The following is a 22,723-nucleotide window of genomic DNA, read 5'->3' as shown; positions in this document are numbered from 1 at the left end:
GTATATACATACATACACATGCATATGTGTGTGTATGTATGTATGTGTGTGTATAAATATTACATACTGTATAATCATATAATATATGTATATATACATATGCATATATGTGTGTTATGTGTATGCATACACACACATCCACACACACTATTCTGTAAAAGAATTGGTGTTAACTTTGACTCTTTTTAAAGTTCCTTCATGGCAGGGACTTTATCATTTTACCTTTACAACCCCGATAACTAGAGTAATGCCTGGCCCTTCATAGGTGTTTCAGAAAAGCTTATTAAACCATGAATTGGTTCTGAAGAAAATAACATGTTCTTTGTTGACATCTGGTGTCCAGAAAGGATATTGTAGATCACTGAAAATTTTGACTCAATTCTGTCTTCTTGGGACCAACTCAGATATTATGGTTTTAGTCATCATCACCTATCTAAGTGGTAGTATTCAGACTCCTTCCAAAGCCTCTTTTGACTAGATTTTAGCATATGGGACAACTTACTTGTTAATTGAGGGATGCAGAAGATATGCAAATGAAATCTTCCATGTATGAAGTGAAGCAAGTAATGCTTCACTTCTGTATAAATAGGAATTCAAGCTAAAGCATCACCATCAAAATGATCTCTTATGCTCTTAATCCTACCACAGGAGAAATGATACAGGCAAAGATTAAATGTCAGTGGAGACAGCAATGATCAGGCAACTTCCTGGCTTCTCTCTGGCATCTTGGCTTGGTGTTCCCCTCATACCCAGGTCTTTTTTTTTTTGGTGAGGCAATTGGGGTTAAGTGACTTGCCCAGTGTCACACAGCTAGTAAGTATCAAGTGTCTGAGGCTGGATTTGAACTCAGGCCTCCTGAATCCAGGGCCAGTGCTCTATCCACTGTGCCACCTAGCTTCCCCCCACCCCCATGTGTGTTTCTAAAACAAAGTTTTAATTCAGAAGATCTTCACAGTGCTAATATGCATTTTATTGAAATAAATGCTGATTATTATAATTGTTCGGTTGTTGTTTCTAAAATTATCTTATCCCTATCTAGACATGCCTATAATTGACCCCCAAAATAATACTTGAAACAATGCACATCCCCAGATGCAATCTCAGGACATGTGGTATCTTTGGTGTTAATTTATTTTGATAAATGTTTTATGTTGTTGAATCCTTTCCCTCTGCATATCTTGCTTTTGCACAAAAGGCATTAGAAAGCAGCTGAATTCTACCTGCCAACTATGGTCTTTTTGGTATAAGGCACCTGATTGACAGAAAATGTAATGTTGTATACCCAGGACAGTTACTTTGAATGGCTCCTACACTGTAAAACAATTGCTTTTCATTCATTGTTTTAATGTAAAGAAACTGACTCTATTAAAAAAAAGTTTCCCTTCTATGTAACTGAAACTCAAATTCAATGTTTGTGTACAAAACTCCGGAGAACATTTCTGTTCTGGATTAATAAATTTTCTTTTTTTTTTTTCAGGGAAATGAGGGTTAAGTGACTTGCCTAAGGTCACACAGCTAGTAAGTGTCAAGTGTCTGAGGTCGGATTTGAACACAGGTCCTCTTAAATCCAGGGCCAGTGCTTTATCCACAGCGCCACCTAGCTGCCCGAATAACTTTTTCTAAAAACAACAAGTCATTCACACACTTACCTGAAGTTTAATGGAGGAGGAGGAGGAGGAGGGGGAAGGAGGAAGGTGTGGGAAGAGGAGGGGGAGGAGGAAGAAAAAATTACACCATTGCCCACCTGGAATTGGCTGGTTGGGTCCATGCGGGGCAGCTACTACTACTCACAATTTCACAGATTATTGTTCCTCCTTGGTTATTTTAAAAAATATTTTTATTTGAAATTTTTCTCAATTACATATAAAGATATTTTTTGAGTTCCAAATTTTTCTCCCACTCTCCCTTTCCTTCTCCTTCCCAAAGCCATCAAGCATTACAATCATGTTAAATGTATTTCCACATTAATCAGAACAAAAGGAAAAAAAAAACACAAGAAGAAATAAACAAGAATAACAAAAAAGCAACAACAAAAGTGAAAATAGTATGTTTCCATCTGCATTCAAACTCCATAGTTCTTTTTCTGAATGTGGAGAGCATTTTCCACCATATTTCTTTTGGCATTGTCTTGGATCATTGTATTGCTGAGAAGAGTCTATCACAGTTGACAATCACAAAATGTTGTTGTTACTGTGTAAAATGTTCTCTTGGTTCTGCTCATTTCACTTAGCATTAATTCATGTAAGTCTTTCCAGGTTTTTCTGAAATGCATCTGCTTTTCATTTCTTACAGCATAATAGTATACAATTACATTCATATACCATAACTTAAAAAAGCCATTCTCTAGTTGATGGGCATCCTCTCAATTTCCAATTCTTTGCTACCACAAAAAGAGCAGCTATAAATGTTTTCGTACATGTGGATCCTTTTCCTTTCCCCTTTTTTATGATCTCTTTGGGATATAGACCTAGTAGTGGTATTGCTGAGACAAAGGGTATGCACAGTTTTAAAACCTTTTGGGCATGGTTCCAAATTGCTCTCGATAATGGTTGGATCAGTTCACAGCTCCATCAACAATGCATTGATGTTCCAATTTTCCTAGCTATTCTCCAATATTTATCATTTCCCTTTTTTGTCATATTAGCCAATTGGATAGGAGTGAGGTGGTACCTCAGAGTAGGCTTAATTTGCATTCCTTTAGTCAGTAGTGATTGAGAACATTTTTTCATATTGGCTGTAAATAGTTTTAATTTCATCATCTGAAAACTACCTGTTCATATCCTTTAACCATTTTTCAATTGGGGAATGACTTGTATTCTTATATATTTCATTCAGTTCTCTATATATTTTGGATATGAGGCCTTTATCCGAAACACTCTCTATAAAAACTGTTTCCCATCTTTCTGATTTCCTTATAATCTTGTTTGCATTGGTTTTGTTTGTGTAAAAACTTCTTAATGTAGTCAAAATGATCTACTCTGCATTTCATAATGTTCTCTATCTCATCTTTGGTCATAAATTCTTCCCCTTTCCACAGTTCTGACAAGTAAATTATTCTTTCCTTTTCTAATTTGCCTGTGGTATCACCCTTCATGTCTAGATCTTGTACCCATTTTGACTTTGGTGTATGGTGTAAAATGTTGGTCTATGCCTATCCCCCTTTGTTCTTGAAGAGGATGAATGACATAAGGATGGTGATGTCTTCTTGCCTTGCAAGTGAATTGGACTTAAGTGAAGCAGAGCTATGCAAAGTCATCAGCCTCCATTGGAGTGCAGTGCCAAGACATAAATCAGAATGACTATCAATGACACCCAGAAGGGCTGTAGTGAACTTATCTTTAGCCCATTTTACAATTCAGAGGGTAGAGAAATGAAGAAACTTCTATGGTGTGCTGGTAAATGTTTATCAACTGACTCTCTGGTGGGAAAACTTATAAAACATGCTTAAATTTAATCTTCCTTATTAATATTTCTAGACCAGTTTCTTAAGTCTAGACGATGAACAAAACAATAAAACTAGCCCAGAGTACTTGGGTGTGAGAGAAGTATGCAAGGATCTCCTAAGCTTAGTCTGACTTCTTCCCAGGGAAGATGGCAAGGTGAAGTCCTACTTGTCTGCTTAGAGAGGAAGGGAAACTTGGTTTGGTATGGGGCTGGCTAAATGTAGCGGGCTAGATGAATTTGTTCTTCCTCACCAAGGAGGCTGGGCAGGGAGAAGGATTCCAAAACAGTAAGGATAAAGTCCCCAAAGATATTTTCACTGGAGGTTAGGGGAGTGAATGCTGAGATGAGTGAAGTGAAGCACTTATTCAGTGTGTGATGCAAACCTACCCCCATGGCCATCCCGATAGCAACTCACTTTACAGGCAGGTCATTTCCCTTCTCTGGCCTCTTTTCACCTATCTAAACAATGGGCAGCATAATATTCGGAGTTTCCATTTTGGAATTAGGATGAGAGCTCTTACAGGGCTCTTGTGAGAATGAAAAGGGGCATGTGAAAGGTTATTTGTAATCCTTAAAACAATGTGATCTGCAGAACATTTCTTAACATTCGGAGATTCTCTTGGGAAATTCAAAATTTCAGTGAAATATTTGGTCTAGGGGCGGCTAGATAGCACAGTGGATAAAGCACCAGCCCTGGATTCAGGAGTACCTGAGTTCAAATCAGGCTTCAGACACTTGACACTTACTAGCTGTGTGACCCTGGGCAAGTCACTTAACCCCCATTGCCCCGCAAAAACAAACAAACAAAAAAAGAGAAATATTTGGTCTAGGGACAGACTTATGGACAACTGGCTGGGAGGTGAGCATTTTTATAAAAAAAATATTACATATTGTCCTATTGGCTTTTCCAAAAAAATCAATGAGAATGAATGCCAAAAAAGAAAGAAAGAAAAGAAAGGAAAAAACACAGAGAGAAGCAGCCAGACTAGCCTTTCTTTCCCCAAAGCCAGGCCCCCAGACCCTTTCCATAAGGGAGAATGTCTAAAGAGTAGTCCCTGACAAAAGACAACAAAGAGGAAGAGGGAAAACAATAAAGGGGTGAAAGAAGGTGGGGAGAGGAAGACAGAGGGGAGTCATATTAATCAGATGATATCTTAATTACAAAACCAAGAAAGATGGCAAATATATGTTGCTAGGTGAATAATTGTTCATATAATAAATCCATATAATAAAATATAATAAATAAGTTAAAGTAAATATTAATTCTAAAAGTTTTCAATTATTTTAAATGTTTTTGTGAGGATTTTAAAAAATTGTTTGTCCTTAGAAAACTTGGGAGGTAAACATTGAGTCCTTGAATGAAATGATGGATTCATGTTTGCTCCTTCTGACTCAGTTCTTGTAGCCACAGCAGAATTGCATATTTTCTTTTATATCCTGTTCTCTATCTCTCCCTCTTTCTCTCCTTCTTTCATGTATGTGTGTGTGTGTGTGTGTGTGTGTGTGTGTACATACAAATTATGGATGTTTGCTATCTTCCATTAGATTGGGATTTCAAATCTGTGCCTAGTTGGCTATTCAGAGCAAAGAGGGAAAGAAACCCCCTCCTCCTCCTAGCTAAGGGATCATGATAATACCAACTTAATAATGAGCTAGCCTCAGGGCCAGCAACTCAGGATAAGATTTCCTTGGTAACAGACAAGTCACCATGAAAACCAGAGGTAGGGCCCCACTGATTCAGCTTTCAACAACACACTTCTTCCTCAGCAGGGCCTCACAGTTAAAGTGTGGGGCTACAGCCTAGAGCCCATATTGGGATCCTATCCTTCTCCAGACACTTTTCCAGCATCCCCCTGTCCCCCATTCCCACAGAACAAAGAAAAAATAATTAGGATGTGGTAAAATATCACAAGAAGAGTACATTAATCCTTAAAGCACTTCCTTAGCACTGCTACCAACCTCCACATTCCCAGGAAGGAGGGGTAACATCTGGACTGTGGGTAACTGACTAATGCTTATGTTGGCTTCATCCCTGCTGTAAAGACTTTGTAACATCTCCCTTCAGTTAGCAGTAGACAGAGCTTCTGCATGGTCACTTAAGAAGGAAAAGGTGGGAGGTGGGCATTGAAAATATGCTAACTTCTGTCTGGGGCCAGTCATAGGTTAGAGAACCCCATGATTTCAGAGACTGCTCAGGTTAAGTCTTCAATGACCATAAAATATGGTAGATGTTAATTAAACCAAGACATAGAATGAAAACTGTGTTAAATAGGAACCTGGGTAGGAGGCCATGATTGTTGCCTCTCCATCCCAGTGTTTAGGAGAATGCCTGCTATATAGTAGGTGCTTGATAAATGTTTGTTGACTGATTAATTGAAGTCCAAATCTAGAGTCCTTTCTTCTATGTCACAGTGAATGAGTGAAATTTTCAGGGTGAGAGAAGCATGGCTTGGTATAGGACTGGCTAGATAGTGGTCTAAGTGAATTTGTGCTTACTCACCAAGAAGGGCAGCTGGGGGTGATAGATGGGGGGAAGGATTCCCAAACTGCAAAGATTAAGTCCCCAGCAGCATGGTTTCTGAAGGTCAGGAGGGTGAAGGCTGAGACAGGTGTGGAATGAAGCATCAACTAGCTGTGTGACCTAACCTTAGCCCCTGATAATTCTGAAAACAACATTCTTTCCAAACAGCACATTTCCCTTCTCTGAGCATCTATTCCTTCATCTGGGCAATGAACATCATGATACTTGCACTCTCTATATCAGAATTCAGGTGAAAAACCTCCCAAAGGCTTGTGAAGAATAAATGTGGCATATAAAAGGTAAATTGAAATCCTGAAGCACTTGGGATCTACATAACATTTCTTTCTTTTTTGGTGAGGCAATTGGGGTTAAGTGACTTTCCCAGGGTCACACAGGTAGTAGTCTGAGGCCGGATTTGAACTCAGGTCCTCCTGAATCCAGGGCTGGTGCTTTATCCACTGCACCATCTAGCTGCCCCCTGAAGAACATTTCTTAACATTCAGATATTCTCTTGAAAAATGCAAAATTTCAGACATTATTTCAGGACCATGGACAGACTTATGGACACCTGGTTAGGAGGTGATCACCGAGTCCTTGAATGAAATGATGGATGGCAGGATTCTTCTTCCTCCTGACTGAATTCTTGTAGCAAGAGCTGGTTTACATGTATTCTTATACATATTGTTCTGCATATAGGTTCTATGTGAATGTATCTAGCTCAGCTTGTTTATCTACCTCAATATCTGTTTCTTTTTGTCTCTCTATGTCTCTCTATTAATATATGTGTACATATTTATTTATTTACATATCAGCTTTTGTATATATTAATTATTTCCTGTTACATTGTACTCCCTAGGGATTTAAGTCTGTGCTCAGATGGCTATTCAGGGCAAAGTGGGGAAGAAACCACCTCCTCCTCTTGGCTGAGGGATCATCATAATACCAGCTTAATAATGAGCTATTATCAGAGCCAGTAACTCAGGATAAGATTTCCTTGGTAACAGACAAGTCACCATGACAACCAGAGGTAGGGCCCAGTAGATACAGCTTTCAACAATACAATTCTTCCTCAACAGGGCCTCAAAGCTAAAGGGTGGGGCTGCAGCCTGGAGCCCATATTGGGATCCTATCCTTCTCCAGAGACTTTGCCAGCATCCCCCATCCCTTTACTGACAAAGAATAGAGAATTCAGATATGGTCATATTGGGATGAATTAACACAGGGGAAGGACAGTAATCCTTAAATAAGGCCCTCAGCAATCTTGCCCCAACGGCCTCTTAATTCCCAGGAGGGAGGGATGTACAATCTGACCTGTGGGTTTGTTGGGGGCTTATGTTGACTTTCCCCTTTCTGTAGAAACTTTGTCATGTCTTCCTTCAATTAGCAGTAGACAGAGGTTCTGCACAGTCACTTCAGAAGGAAGAAAGTAGGAGGTAGGCATTGAAAACATTATGTCTGGAACCTGTCCTAGATTAGGGATCCCCAGGATTGCAGAGACTGCTCAGGTTCCACTCTAGAACCTCATTCCTCTGAGGGTACAATAACCATAAAATATGGTAGATGCTAATTCAGCCAAGACACAGAAATAAAGCAGGACTAAGAGAAGAATTGTGCAGGAAGTCCAACACAGGAGGAAGCCCTGGGCTGTGCCTGAGCCTAGACCTAGGGAGGGGCTGCATCGAGCCATCCCCACTTGCCATCCCAGCTTCCTGATTCAGACCAATAGTGTCTATTTCTATAATGGTTTCTCAAAGATGGAAATTACAGAAGCTCTTAAGAAATATATCTATTGGATCTTGTGATGAGGGGTTGTTTTATCCACTGCATCTAAATCCCCAGAGCCTTATTGTTGTTTGTCCTTCATTCTCCATGAGGACCATGATTTTGGGGTGATATAATGACTTGCAGTGAATTGGATTTAAGTGAGGCAGGGCTGTGCAAGGTCACCAGCCTCACTCTCTCCTCCAGAGCCATCTGGGTCCAGTGACAAGAAATACATCAGGACAGCTGGTGATGGCCCTGGATGTTTAAGACAACTTGGGTTAAGTGACTTGCCCAGGGTGACAAAGGTAGTAAGTATCTGAGGTAATATTTGAACTCAGGTCCTCCCAACTTCAGGGCCAGTGCTTTATCCACTGTACCACCTAGCTGTCCCTTCCTCAGAGCCTAGAACAGTGCCTAGACCAAGGGCGGTGATAAATAAATGCTTGTTAACTGATTGGTTTGGATTGGAAGACATTACTCCAGTACGTAGCATCCTAAGTATCCTAAGGAGGTTGAGCCTTCTGGCCACTAGATAGTGTGGCAATACCTAATGGAAGCTGCTCAAACTCCCTATGGAAGCATGTCTAAATCTACTTTGGGAGCTGGAATTCTATCCATGAATCACTTTTTTCCATATATTAGTCATGTTGATTTTTTGTTTGTTTTTGTTTTTTGTGAGGCAATTGGGGTTAAGTGACTTGCCCAGGGTCACACGGCTAGTGAGTGTTAAGTGTCTGAAGTCGGATTTGAACTCAGGTACTCCTGAATCCAGGTCCAGTGCTCTATCCACTGTGCCATTTAGCTGCCCCAGTCATGTTGATGTTTTAAGTAAGAAAAATATAGTAAAAAACATTATGTATTAAGCTGCACTCAAAGTTTTTCCATTCTTTCTGGATGTAGATAGCATTTTTCATCACGGGTCCTTTGAAATTGTCTTGGATCATTGCCTTGATTAGTGTAGCTAAGTTTTTTACATTTCATCATCATCACAATATTTCTATTACTGTGTATATTGTTCTCCTTGTTCTGCTTATTTCACTTTGCATCAGTTCATATAAGTCTTCCCAGGTTTTTCTGATAGATGACCTTCCAGCTTATCTTTCTTGGAACATAGACTTCACCTCATCCTCTAGTTACCAGCTTTAAACCACTCCCTTTCCCTCACTTTGCAGTTCCAGATCAGTTTTTTTTCATACAAATATTTTACTATTTTCCAGTTACATGTAGAGATAGTTTTCAACATTTGTTTTTATAAGATTTCTTGTTTCAAATTTTTCTCCCTCCCTCCCCCCTCCTCAAGACAGCAAGCAATCTGATATAGTTTATATATGTACAATCAAATTAAACATATTTCTGCATTAGCCATTTAATGAGAGAAGAATCAGAGCAAAAAGGAAAAAAACTCAAAAAGGAAAAACAACAACAACAAAAACAATAGAAATAGTTCGATCTGCATCTGGATTCAACAGTTCTTTTTTTTCTGGATTTGGAGGGCATTTTCCATCATGAGTCCTTCAGAACTATTGTGGACCATTATATTCCTGAGAAGAATCAAGTCTATCACAGTTGATCAACACACAATGTTGTTGATACTGTGTACAATGTTCTCCTGGTTCTGCTCATCTCACTCATCATCAGTTCATGCAAGTCCTTCCAGGTTTCCATGAGGTGAAATAATTTTTGAGCAACAAACATTTATTTTATTTTTTCCAGTTACATGTAAGGGTAGTTTTCAACATTCATTTTCATAAGATTTAGAGTTCCAAATTTTTCTCCCTCCCTCCATTTACTCCCCCCTCTACAAGACAGCAACCAGGTTATATATGTACAATCCACGAGTGCTCTTTTTATCAGTTCTTTCTATGGGGGTGGATAGTATGCTTCCTCATTAGTCCCTTGGGATTGTCTTGGATCATTGCATTGCTGAGAGGAGCTAAGTCATTCACAATTGTTCATTGAACAATACTGCTGTCAGTATGCACAATGTCCTCCCAGTTCTGCTCACTTCACTATACTATATCAGTTCATGAGTCCAGGTTTTTCTGGGATCATCCTGTTTGTCATTTCCTATAGCACAATCATATACTACAGCTTCTTCAGTCATTCCTCAATTGATGGACATTCCCTTGATTCTCAATTCTTAGCCACCACAAAGAGTTGCTATAAATATTTTTTGTAAAAATTTCCCCCCTTTTCTCTTTTTCATGATTACTATTGTTAATTGTTTCCCTTCCATCCTATTCCCTTCATCATGATATTTATTCTATTAGCCATCTTCTTTCATCCTATCACTCTTCAAAAGGGATTTACTTCTGTCTGTCCCCTACCCCAATCTGCCCTTCTTTCGCCCTTCTCTCTTTATCCCCTTCCCATCTATTTTCCTGCAGGGTTAGAGAGATTACTCCATCCAATTGAGTGTGTATGTTATTCCCTCCTTGAGCCAATTCTAATGAGATTGAGGTCTTTGAGCCAATTCTGATAAGTGTTAGGCTCATTTACTGCCCAGATTAAATAGATTACTCCACCCAGTTGGGTGTGTGTGTGTGTGTGTGTGTGTGTGTGTGTGTGTGTGTGTGTGTGTGTGTGTTAGTCCCTCCTTGAGCCAACTCTGATCAGTTTAAGGTCGTTGAGCCTTTTCTGATGAGTGTAAAATTTATTTACTGCCCTGTTCCTCCCCCATCTCTTCCTCCACTCCATAACCATAAGCCCTTTCCTGTTTCTTTCATGTAGGATATCACCTCTGCCATTCCCCCTCCCCCAGTGCATTTCCCTCACCCCTCAATTTAACCCTAATGATGTCATCATGGGGCAGCTAGGTGACACAGTGGACAAAGCATCCACTCTGGATCTAGGGGGATCCAAGTCAAAACCCATCCTCAGACACAAGACAGTCACCCACTGTACGACCCCAGGTATGTCCCCCAACTCCAATTTTTTATGGTTCTCTAGGGTCTTGTATTTGAAAGTCAAATTTGCCATTCAGTTCAGGTCTTTTAATCATGAATACCTGAAAGTGCTCTTTTTCACTGAATTCCCATTTTTTACTCTGAAATATTATGATCAGTTTTGCTGGGTAGGTGATTCTTGGTTGTAATTCCAATTCCTTTGCCCTCTGAAATATCATATTCCATGCCCTCCGGTTCTTTAATGTAGAAGCTGCTAGATCTTGTGCTATCCTGACTGGGGCTCCACAGTACTTGAATTCTTTCTTTTTGGCAGCTTGAAATATTTTCTCCTTGACCTGAGAGCTCTTGAATTTGGCTATAGTATTCCTAGGAGTTTTCCTTTTGGGATCTCTTTCTGGATGTGATCGGTGGATTCTTTCAATTTCTATTTTATCTTCTGTTTCTAGAATTTCAGGGCAATTTTCCCTGAGAATATCTTGGAAGATGATGTCGAAGCTCTTTCCTTGATCATGATTTTCAGGTAGACCGATAATTTTCAAATTCTCTCTCCTGGACCTATTTTCCAGGTCAGCAGTTTTTCCCAGAAGATATTTCACATTGCCTTCTATTTTTTTTTATTCATTTGGATTTGCTTTATTGTGTCTTGGTTTCTCATAAAGTCACTGGCTTCCATTTATTCAATCCTAATTCTTAGGCAATGATTTTCATCAGAGAGCTTTTCCATTTGGCTTTTCAAGCTGTTGACTTTTTTCTCATGTCTTTCCTGCATCACCCTCATTTGTCTTTCCATTTTTTCCTCTACCTCTCTAACTTTATCTTCAAAGTCCTTTTTGAGTGCTTCTATGGCCTGAGACCAATTCATGTTTTTCTTGGAAGCTTTAGATATAGGGGCCCTGACATTGACATCTTTCTCTGAGGGTGCACCTCGATCTTCCTTGTCACTGAAGAAACTTTCTATGGTCCTCATCTTTCTCTGTCTTCTCATCTTGCCTTTCTTTCACTTGGCCTTTAGCTCCTTAATGTGGGGCACTGTTTCCAGGCTGCACTGTCCCAAGCTTCAGAAGTCCCAGGTGGTACGATTTAAGGAGGAGCATGTTTTTCACTTGCCTGGCCTATTCCCTCGTCCTCAGATGACCCCAGACCAACTTGTTAATCAACCAGCTTTGTGTGTTGTGGTTGTCAGCTCTGACGAGCCTGTGCCCCTCCCCCACCTGTGCCATTGCTACTCAAGTCTACCTCCTGGTTCCCAGCAGGGGCGAAAAACCCAAGTTCTGCCTCAGCATCCGCATAGACCCCTGTAGTTTCCCCCTTGCCCAGGGCTTAGCCTTCTCACCAGAATGTGAGCTTAGTTCCAGATGACACAGGAGTGGAGCCCAACCCCACAGATCCAGTCCCAGGAAGGCCTCACCAGAGAAAGAGACCCCCAGAGCCTCTGACTCAGCTGAAGCACCAGTGTCATCTGGAACTAAGCTCACATTCTGGTGAGAGGCTGAGGCAGAACTTGGGTTTTTCCAGGTGAGCAGTTTTTCCCAGAAGATATTTCACATTGCCTTCTATTTTTTTTTATTCATTTGGATTTGCTTTATTGTGTCTTGGTTTCTCATAAAGTCACTGGCTTCCATTTGTTCAATCTTAATTCTTAGGCAATGATTTTCATCAGAGTGCTTCTAGAATATAAGGGCAATTTTGCCTGACAATCTCTTGGAAGATGCTATCTAAACTCTTATATTGGTCGTGGTTTTCAGGTAGCCCAATGATTTTCTTTCTTTTTTAAAAAATTATGATAATATTTTATTATTTCCAGTTACATGTAGAGATAGTTTTCAACATTTGTTTTTATAAGATTTCTAGTTTCAATTTTTTCCCTCCCTCTCTTCCCTTCCCCCTCCCCCAAGACAGCAAGTAATCTGATATAGGTTATATATGTACAATAACATTAAACATATTTCTTCATTAGTCATCTTATAAGAGAAGAATCAGAGCAAAAAGGAAAAACCTCAAGAAAGGATAACAACAACAACAAAAACAATAGAAATAGTATGGTTCAATCTGCATCCATATTCCACAGTTCATTTTTTTTCTGGATTTGGAGAGCATTTTCCATCATGAGTCCTTTGGAACTATCTTGTACCATTGTATTGCTGAAAAGAGTCAAATCTATCACAATTGATCAATACATAATGTTGATGATACTGTGATCATTCTCTTGGTTCTGCTCATCTAACTCATAATCAGTTCATGCAAGTCCTTCCAGGTTTCTCTGAAATCTGCCTGCTTATCATTTCTTACACATAGTAGAATTCCATTACCTTCATATACCACAGCTTGTTCAGCCATTGCCCAATTGATGGGCAACCCCTCAATTTCTAATCCCTTGCCACCACAAAAAGAGAAGCTATGAATATTTTTGTACATGTAGGTCCTTTTTCCATTTTTATGATCTCTTTGGGAAAAAGACCCAACAGTGGTATTGCTGGGTCAAAGGGTATGCATAGTTTTATAGCCCTTTGGGCATAATTCCAAATTGCTCTACAGAATGGTTGGATAAGTTCACAGCTCCACCAACAATGCATTAGTGTTCCAATTTTTCCACAGCTTCTCCAACATTTATTATTTTCCTTTTTTGTCATATGAGCCAATCTGATAGGTGTCAGGTGGTACCTCAGAGTAGTTTTAATTTGCATTTCTCTAATCAATAGTGATTTAGAGCATTTTTCATATGGAAATAGATAGCTTTTTAAAGCACCGGCCCTGGATTCAGGAGTACCTGATTTCAAATCCGGCCTCAGACACTTGACACTTACTAGCTGTGTGACCCTGGGCAAGTCACTTAACCCCCATTGCCTGCAAAAAAAAAAAATAAAAATAAATAGATAGCTTTGATTTCTTCATCAGAAAACTGCCTGTTCATATCTTTTGATCATTTCTCAACTGGGAAATGACTTGGATTCTTATAAATTTGATTCAGTTCCCAATATATTTTATAATTTTCTTGTGTTCCTTTCACTTCTCTCAATTGATTTTTAAAATCCTTTTTGAGCTCTTCCAGGAAGGCTTTTTGTTCTTGAGACCAATTCACCTTCCCTTGTGAGGCTTCACATGTAGGCAATTTGAGGGTATTGTCCTCATCTGAGTTTGTGTTTGCCTCTTCCCTATTGATACAGAAGCTCTCAATGGAGAGGGCTCTGTTTTGCTTCTTACTCATTATTGCAGCTTATTTATTTATTTTTTAAGTTGAGGTCTGCTCTGGGGGCACCAGAGTCCCTATTTTGAGCTTCTTGTGCTGGGGTATCAGTTCTGTGTCACCAGCTTTTTACACACTGAGGCCTTTATGGTGTGTGAAGTTCTCCCACTTCATGTCTGAGTGTGCTAGGATCAGTGAGCCTAGTCGAGCCTATCCTGTTTGTGGCCCTCCAGCTGGCAACTTGCCCTCTCAGCTGGTGCAGGTAGGTTTTTCCACTGTCCTGCTGGGCCCCCAGATTTTTGAGCCAGGATCCAGTGGCCTCAGTTGTTCGGCTGTGGCCCACAGCTTCCTGCTGACTTGCCCGGACCCCCTCAGTGCCGAGCTGCCACCCTGCGCTGCACCTCCCTTTTGCCCGAGTCAGACTGACCTTTCCTGAAGTCTTCTAAATTATCTCTGGTTGGAAGACTGTGTCTCTCTGTCTCTTTGCAGGTTCTGTAGTATCAGAATCCATCCAGAGGCTTGATTTAATGTTATTTTTGAGGGAACAGAAGGAGAGCTCAGGCAGCTTGCTGACTACTTTCTGCCATCTTGGTTCCACCCTCCACGATTTAGATTCTTGATGGCTTACCCTGATATATTTTAGAAATTAGGCCTTTATCAGAAGTATTGGGCATAAAATTGTTTCTCAGCTTTCTGCATCCCTTCTAATTTTGGATGCATTGCTTCTGTTTGTACAAAACCTTATTAATTTAATGTAATCAAAATCATCCATTTTGCATTTCATAATATTCTCTATCTCTTGTTTGGTCATAAACTGTTCTCCTTTCCAAAGATCTGAAAGGTAAACTATTCCTTCCTCTCCTAATTTACCTATGGTATCACCTTTTATGTCTAAATGATGTACCTATTTTGACCTTATTTTCATATAAGGTGTAAGATGTTGGTCTATGCCTAATTTCTGCCATACTATCTTCCAGTTTTCCCAGCTGTTTTTGTCAAATACTGAGTTGTTATCCCAGAAGCTGGAGTCTTTGGGTTTATCAAACAGTACATTACTAATGTCTCCTGTGCCTAACCTATTCCATTGATCCTCCACTCTATTTCTTAGCCAGTACAAAATAGTTTTGATGACTGCCACTTTATAGTAAAGCTTCAGATTTGGTACAGCTAGCCCACCTTCCTGTGCATTTTTTCATTATTTCCCTTGATATTCTTGAACTTTTGTTTTTCCAGATGAATTTTGTTATTATTTTTTCTAGCTCTACAAAATAATTTTAGGTAGTCTGATTGGTATGGCGCTGAATAAATAAATTAATTTAGGTAGAATTGTCATTTTTATTATATTAGCTCAGCCTATCCATGAGCAATTTATATCTTTCCAATTATTTACATCTGATCTGATTTGTGTGAAAAGTGTTTTGTAATTGTGTTCTTAGAGTTCCTGGGATTTTCTTGGCAAGTAGATTCCCAAGTACTTTATATTGTCTACCATTGCTTTAAATATAGTTTCTTTTGCTATCTCTTGCTGCTGGTAGTCCAATGATTTTCAATTATCTCTCCTGGATCTATTTTCCAGGGCAGCTGTTTTTCCATGGAGATATTTCATATTGCCCTCTATTTTTTATTCATTAGCATTTGCTTTACTGTGTCTTGGTTTCTCATAAAGTCACTAGCTTCCATTTGTTCAGTCCTAGTTCTTAGACAATAATTTTCTTCATATAGCTTGTTTATCTCCTTTTCCATTTGGCTTTTCAAGCTGTTGACTTTTTTCTCATGACTCTCCTTCATTGCTCTCATTTCTCTTTCCATTCTTTCCTCCACATCTCTAAACCCTTCTATTTCTCTTGCTTTATCTTCAAAGTCCCCTTTTAGAGCTTCCATGGCCTGCAACTAATTCATATTTTTCTTGGAAGCTTTGGATGTAGGGGCCCAGAGATTGTTTTTTTTGTTTGTTTTGCGGGGCAATGGGGGTTAAGTGACTTGCCCAGGGTCACACAGCTAGTTAAGTGTCAAGTGTCTGAGGCCGGATTTGAACTCAGGTACTGCTGAATTCAGGGCCGGTGCTTTATCCACTGCGTTACCTAGCCGCCCCCTAGAGATTGTTATCCTATTCTGAGGGTGTACCTCATTCTTTCTGGTTGCTAAAGAAACTTTCTATTGTTCTCAACTTTTCTTTGCTTGCTCATCTTGCTGTTTTTTTGCTTGACTTTTAACTCTTACAGTGGGGCTCTACTTCTAAGTTACACTGTCTCAAGCTTTAGAGCGTCCCAGGTATTTCTGTTTGAGGAAGGGCAGGTTTTTCTCTCACCTGGCCTGTTCTTTGGTCTGAAGATAACCTCAAGCCAACTTGCTAGTTAACCAGCCAGCAGAGTGCTGTTGTGGTTCTTAGCTTTGAGGAGCCTGTGCCCCTCCCCCACCTGGGTCTCCTGCTGCTCAGGATTTCTTCCTGCTTCCCTGCTGGGGTGGGATAGCTGAATTCCTCCTTAGGTACCGCAGACACCCCTGCACTTTCCCCCCCAGTCAGCCATTCAGCCCTCTCAGCTGCAGCTGATTCCCTTGCACTAATTTCAATAAGACTTTCCAATGTTTCCAAAAGGAAATAAGCCCAGATGAGACATTTAGGTAGTTTCCTCCCTTTTATAAATTTTTATATTGTATTTTGTTTTATTTATAACTTCACATCCCCCTAACAAGAATATTTTGATATGAAAGTATTCATAGATTTTTGCCTTAAATGAAAATAGATTCACTGTACCATTCCAGAATAAGTGACTTGTTTGGTTTGGTTTTGGGGAAAAATAAGCATTTCTGCAAAATCACTTTCAGACAGACAATAATGTGGTTGTAATCAAGGATTTCCAAGGTTTCTTCTAACTCTAACATCCTCAGACCTGGTGCCCCTCCACCCCCTGCATGCATTGTAGTCAGAGAAGGCTTCCTTCCAATAGCTTGTGAAGTACTCCAGGCACCCAGTATATGGAGGACCTGTCTGACAGGGAGGCTAGAGGATTGTGTTTGGGATCCTAAGAGGCTGAGGAGGTAGGTAACCTGGACTGAGAGCAGGAGTGAGATTAGCAAAGGGGAATTGGGCTCTCAAGGCCTGAGCCCTCATAAAGCATCTAGTGGTGAAATGGGCAGAGAACTGATCTGGAAATCAAAGGACCTGGTTCCTACCTCATGGGCCAGGCATGAGTGAGCTTGGGAACATAAGACTCCCTTCCTAGGCTTCCAGTGTCTCCTCCCTCCAATGAAAGGGGATTGTCCTTGATGATCTCTGAGACTTCTTCCAGCTGTGGAGCCTGTAGTCTTCATTCCCAAGCTAGACTTTTCAAGTCAATTCAGCAAGCATTCACTGGGTCCCTATTGGGTGCTGACAGGGCTGTTGGTGCTTCCCGTTGGGAATAATATAAAGATGAAGATAGCAGAGTCTGGGATGGGGGAGGTTGGGGGAGTTAGTGGAAATGAGAGAGATACAATAAAGGGGAGAAAAATTCAACATAAAATAAAAATAAACAAAAAAAGACAAAGTTCAGAAGAGGGCATGGAAAAAATTAGATGATTTGTTCATAACTTCTTTAATATATATCATTTAAACCTACATGTAAGAGAAGTTTCTTTTATCACATGATCCTCTCTATTTTTTCTTTGTTTGAGTTGGTCAATGATTGCTGAGTTCATAATCCAAATATACAATAGTGAATTGTTTTAAATTGTCTCAGTCTGCTGGGGGCTGGCAGTGCTGGGGTTGGGGGGATAGAAGTGGAGTAGAGTGAGGACCAGAATGTTTCAAGGTAAAACTCCAATGATTATGCAAATAAAATTGTTCTAAGCTTCAAAGCCCTATATACTGTCGTTGGCCTGTTGGAAGAAGCAAATGAGAGACCCAGGGTGTCATGGAAAATTTGAGGAGGGAGAAGGCTTAAGGGAAGCTTTCCTGGAGGATGCCTCAGCTGCTCTGGGGCTTGAAGGAAAGAAGGGACTTTAATCAATGCAGATGGGGGATAAAGGATGCCAAGCAGGGTAAGTGTGAGTAAAGGCATGGTGGTGGGAGAGGGCAAGTGGAGTAGTTCAGCAGCCCAATTCCATCCAGGGCTAAGAGGCGAGAAGCTGCTGCTCAGCAATGAAAAGGTATTTGTTAAGTTAGCAAGAGAGGCAAGCAGAGGGGCAGCAGGAAGAGGCAGACTGAGGACTTGAGAATCAGAGGGCTTGAGTTCAAATCCTGGCTATGACCCTGGCAAGTGAAATCTCTTGGAAATTCAGTTTTCTCATGTGTATAATGAAGGAGTTGAACTGGATGATTTCCAAGGTCCCTTTGCTGTTATGACATTTCATATTCTAATGTCCCTCCATCTCTAACTCACATTTTATGAATACCCCTAACCCCCCTGTCACTGGCATCTTTATCCTGCTGCTGACCTACTGCTGTTGACAATGACCTCTTTTGTCTGCAGGGTCTTTGTTCTTGTATGGCCTGAAGCATTTGGCCCACTTCTCTTCCTTGTGGGCTCTGTGTTGTGTGCAGGTATACCAGTGAGGGCTGGGAGGGGGAAGGTGCATGGGGCAGGAATTCAAAAGAAATGAGCAGCACTTTCTCTCTGGGGCTCCCTCCTTAGCTCACTGCTGCTCTGCTTACAGGGCTACTTAAGCTGCCAACTACTGAGAGAATTGTTTTTGCCTGGGGACTTAGGGAGCAGCTGTAAATGTAAATATAGGCATAGAACCTAACCTCTGCCTAAATGTGAAGAATTTGCTAACCTGGGGCCTAAAGAGATTGTGGTTGAACTCATAGCTTCTTGTCTAAGGGGCAGCTAGGTGGCACACTAACTCTGGAGTCAAGAGGACCTGAGTTCAAATCCCATATCAGACACTAACTGTGTGACCCTGGCAAGTCACTTACCCATAAACATCTGGGGTCATCCCCGTCGTTCAATATCACCCCAGTGAAAGGACAATCTTGTCTAAGATAAACTCCCTAAGGAGTTTAAGAGGAGGTAAACCTAGGGCCCTTAGGAGTCATTATATTACCTCTAGGCTTCCAAATAGCCAACTGTTATGACATGGTTTTACATTTAGAAAAGAGAATATCAGATCTGGGAATGTGCTTACATCATAGAATATCAGAGCTGGGAGGGCCCTTGGATCCCAGAACTTACAGTGCCAAAGGACCTTGCAGTACTGGATGTCAGAGTTGGGAGGGTCATAGGTCATAGGATGGCAGAGCTGGGATGATCCTCAGGACATAGAAGGTCAGGTCTTGGAGGGCCCTTCAACCAGATACTGGCAGCACTAGAAGGGTCACAGCTTGTGAATGGGCAGAGCTCTGAGGGTCCTCAGAGCCCTCAGTGTCAGAGCCGGGAAGAAACTTGGCCAAGCTTGCAGAGCTTGTGACAGGGAAAGCAGCTTCTCTCTGTGGAGGGAATGACCCTCCTGGAACTGGGACTCAGACCAAGGATGAAGGTATACATTTCCTATGATCTATGATTCTTTAGAGATAATTAATGCCACACTCTTTCCTCAGCATCTTGCCTGTGGCAGAGGAGTGAGTGTGCTGCAAATGCAGTCTGTCTAATCCTGGTGTGAGGCCCTCTCAAGGATTTTTAGTAATAAATGAATAGTTAAAGTAACAATTAGTCCCCTGCCACAGTATAACTGATTGCTGCTGGATTGTTTCTATTACTCTGTAGTAGGTATAGTGCTAACCTTTGCAAATAAAATAAAAGCCCAAACAAAAAAGTCCCTGCCCTCCAGAAGCTTACATTCTAATGGGGAAACAACACACCAGAAGAAGTTGTAGAGTAGGACATGAAGTGGGGTTGGGTGGGTTAGGGAGAAGGTGTATGGGGGCATGGTGGAAAAGAAAGTCCTGAGAGATAGAAGCAGAGCCCTGAGAGGAATGAAGGAGTGGACATGGCCACCTGGGCCCTTCCTTAAAGTGGAAGTTCAGGCAGGAACTGATCAGTCATACAAAGGGACAGCAGAGTGGAGGGATGGTCCAGGGTGAGGAGGGTGCTGGGTGGAGAAAAAAGTCTAGAGAGTCAGCAGCAGCACCTGGTGGGTTTGAGTCTCTTCTTCCCCCACCCCCATTCTGGAAATCTTAAAGAAATGTTACATATTGTTTCAATTCAATGATATATTGTTTGATGAGTCAATGTAGTTAAAGAAATTCATCCCTCAGTGGGTAACCTTCAGGTTGTACTTCACAAGGCTTGTAAGAGGATCTTAGAACTAGAGCTGCTACAATGATCAAAAATAGTTATCTTCCTAACAGTATAGTAGATGAAATTCTACAACAAAGATATTTATTTGAATGGCATTTTAAGAAGAGTAGTTTCAAAGGATTTCCACTAGCACCATGGAGACAATCCTCCACAAATACACACAGAATTTGGGAAGAAGAAATATAAGCATAGATAGATATAGATATAGATATAGACATAGATATATAGATATAGACATAGACATAGACATAGACATAGATATAGATATAGATATAGATATAGATATAGATATTGATATTGATATTGATATAGATACAGTTGCACATATACATATATGTATATGTATGCACATATATATAATATGCGTATTTAAAGCACATTGATAGTGAGGCATATGTCTTAGGCAATACATGTGATGAAGGCAACTCACAGCTTCAGAAGTTCAGAGCCTCAATGTCCTCAATCCTCTTTTGCAGAGGATCCTGGTGACCAGTCATTTTGTGGTGTGATGTATATAAAGAATATGAACAGCTTGGTAAAAGAAGCACACAAAATAGAAAAATGTGTACAAAAGTTCAGTGAAGAAACAAATCTTTAAAGCACAGAATTGGCTAAATAGAAAAAGAGGTACACAAGCTAGCTAAAAAAATTACTTAAAAATTAAAATTGGGCAAGTGAACTGTATGAGACATCAAGAATCAATCAAATAAAATCAAAAGAATTTAAAAATAGAAGAAAATATAAAATATCTCATTGGAAAAACAACTGACTTGGAAAATGGGCAGCTACATGGCACAGTAGATAGAGCATTGGTCTTGGAATCAGGAGGACCTGAGTTCAAATCCTGCCTCAGACACTTGACACTTACTAGCTCTGTGGCCCTGGGCAAGTCACTAAACCCTGACTTCCTCAAACATCTGGGGCTATCTCCAGTCATCCCGATGTATATCTTGTCACTGGACCCAGATGGCTCTGGAGGAGAGAGTGAGGTTGGTGACTTTACCAAGCCCTCCCTGACTTAAATCACCTTCCAATGTGTAAGGGGCTAAAATTTTAGCTAGTCTGTCTAAAATATCTAATGAGTGGTCGCCAATAAATTAGAAGCTTTACCAAGAGTTTAGACTTTTAAGCATTTATTAAGGAGAATAAGAATTTGGGGAAGAGAGAGAGAAAGGCCTAGATTCATCTATCTATCTCAGGGAGCTACAGTTCTCCTGCTCCGCTCTCCATGAGAGTCTTAGCAAAAGAGAGTGAGAGAGCCAGCCTCGCCCCTTCTTCCTCCCACAAGCCAACCTCACTTCCTGACAACCAAAGAAAAGCCACATGGCTTGCCCTCAGGCGCCTTCTCCTCATGGTGGAGTTTTTCTACAGTAGCTCTCCAGCAGGTGGCGTCATTCCAATCATTACAGATGTCATGGTCTTCTTTGAGAACAAAGGACAAACAACAACAATGATGATGACCTGGAAAATAGATCTAGAAGAGGTAATTAAGAATTATTGGACTACCTGAAACCCATGATCAAAATGAAGAGCCTGGAGAGCATCTTTCAAATAATTATCAAGGAAAACTGTCCTGATATCCTAGAGCCAAAGGGAAAAATAGATATTGAAAGAATCTACTGATCACCTCCTGAAAGAGATCTGAAAATGAAAACTCCTAGGAATATTGTAGCCAAATTCCAGAACTTTCAAGTCAAGGAGAAAATACTGCAAGCAGCCATAAAGAAACAATTCAAATACGGAAGTCACCATCAAGATTATGCAGGATTTAGTACTTTCAACATTATACTTAGAACGTGATATTCTGGAAGGCAAAGGAGCTACAATTACAACCAAGAGTCAACTACCCAGCAAAATTGAGAATAATCTTTCAGGGAAAAAATAAACATTCAATGTAATAAGGGACTTTCAAACATTCCTGATTGAAAACATCGGAACTGAACAGAAGACTCAAGAGAAGCATAAAAAGTAATCAGGAAAGAAAAAAATAAAGTAAGTTATTCAATATGGTTAAACTGTTAATATCCCTACACAAAAAGATTACATTTTTAACTCTTAAGAACTGTATCTTTATTAGGGCAATTAGATGAAGTTTACATAGAGTATGTAGTTATAGGTTGACTTTGATGGGACAATAGAAAAAAATAAACAGGTTCTCACCTGTTTGCACTGGGATAAGAGGAAGGGAGAGGCGGAATGGGGTAAATTCTATCATATGAAGAGGCACAAAGACCTAATACAGTGGAGAGACAAAAGGGATGGGAGGAAGGGGGTGGTGAGCATTGTCTGAATATTACTTTCATAAGAATTGGCTCAAAGAGAAAATAACATGCACAATCATTTGTGTATGAAAATGGATCTTGCACTATAGGGATGTAGGTGGGGACGGGGACAAGAAAACTTGGGGGAGCTAATAGAAGGGAAGGAAGATTGTGGGAGGTGATGGTCAGAAGTAAAACACCTGTGAGGAGGGATGGGGTGGGGGCTAAAGGGGAGAAAGGAGAGAGAGTAAAATGTATAATGGGGGGAAATAGGATGGAGAAAAATACACAGTTAGAAATCATAACTGTGATTGTGAATGAGATGAACTGTCACATAAAATGGAAGCATATAGGAGGATGGATTAGAAACCAGATTCCTGTAATATGTTGTTTACAAGAAACACAATATGAAGCAGAGTGTACAC

This window comes from Dromiciops gliroides, chromosome X (assembly GCF_019393635.1).
Source record: "Dromiciops gliroides isolate mDroGli1 chromosome X, mDroGli1.pri, whole genome shotgun sequence".
In the NCBI taxonomy this organism is placed as follows: Eukaryota; Metazoa; Chordata; class Mammalia; order Microbiotheria; family Microbiotheriidae; genus Dromiciops; species Dromiciops gliroides.
Note: the sequence above shows the minus strand (reverse complement) of the source record.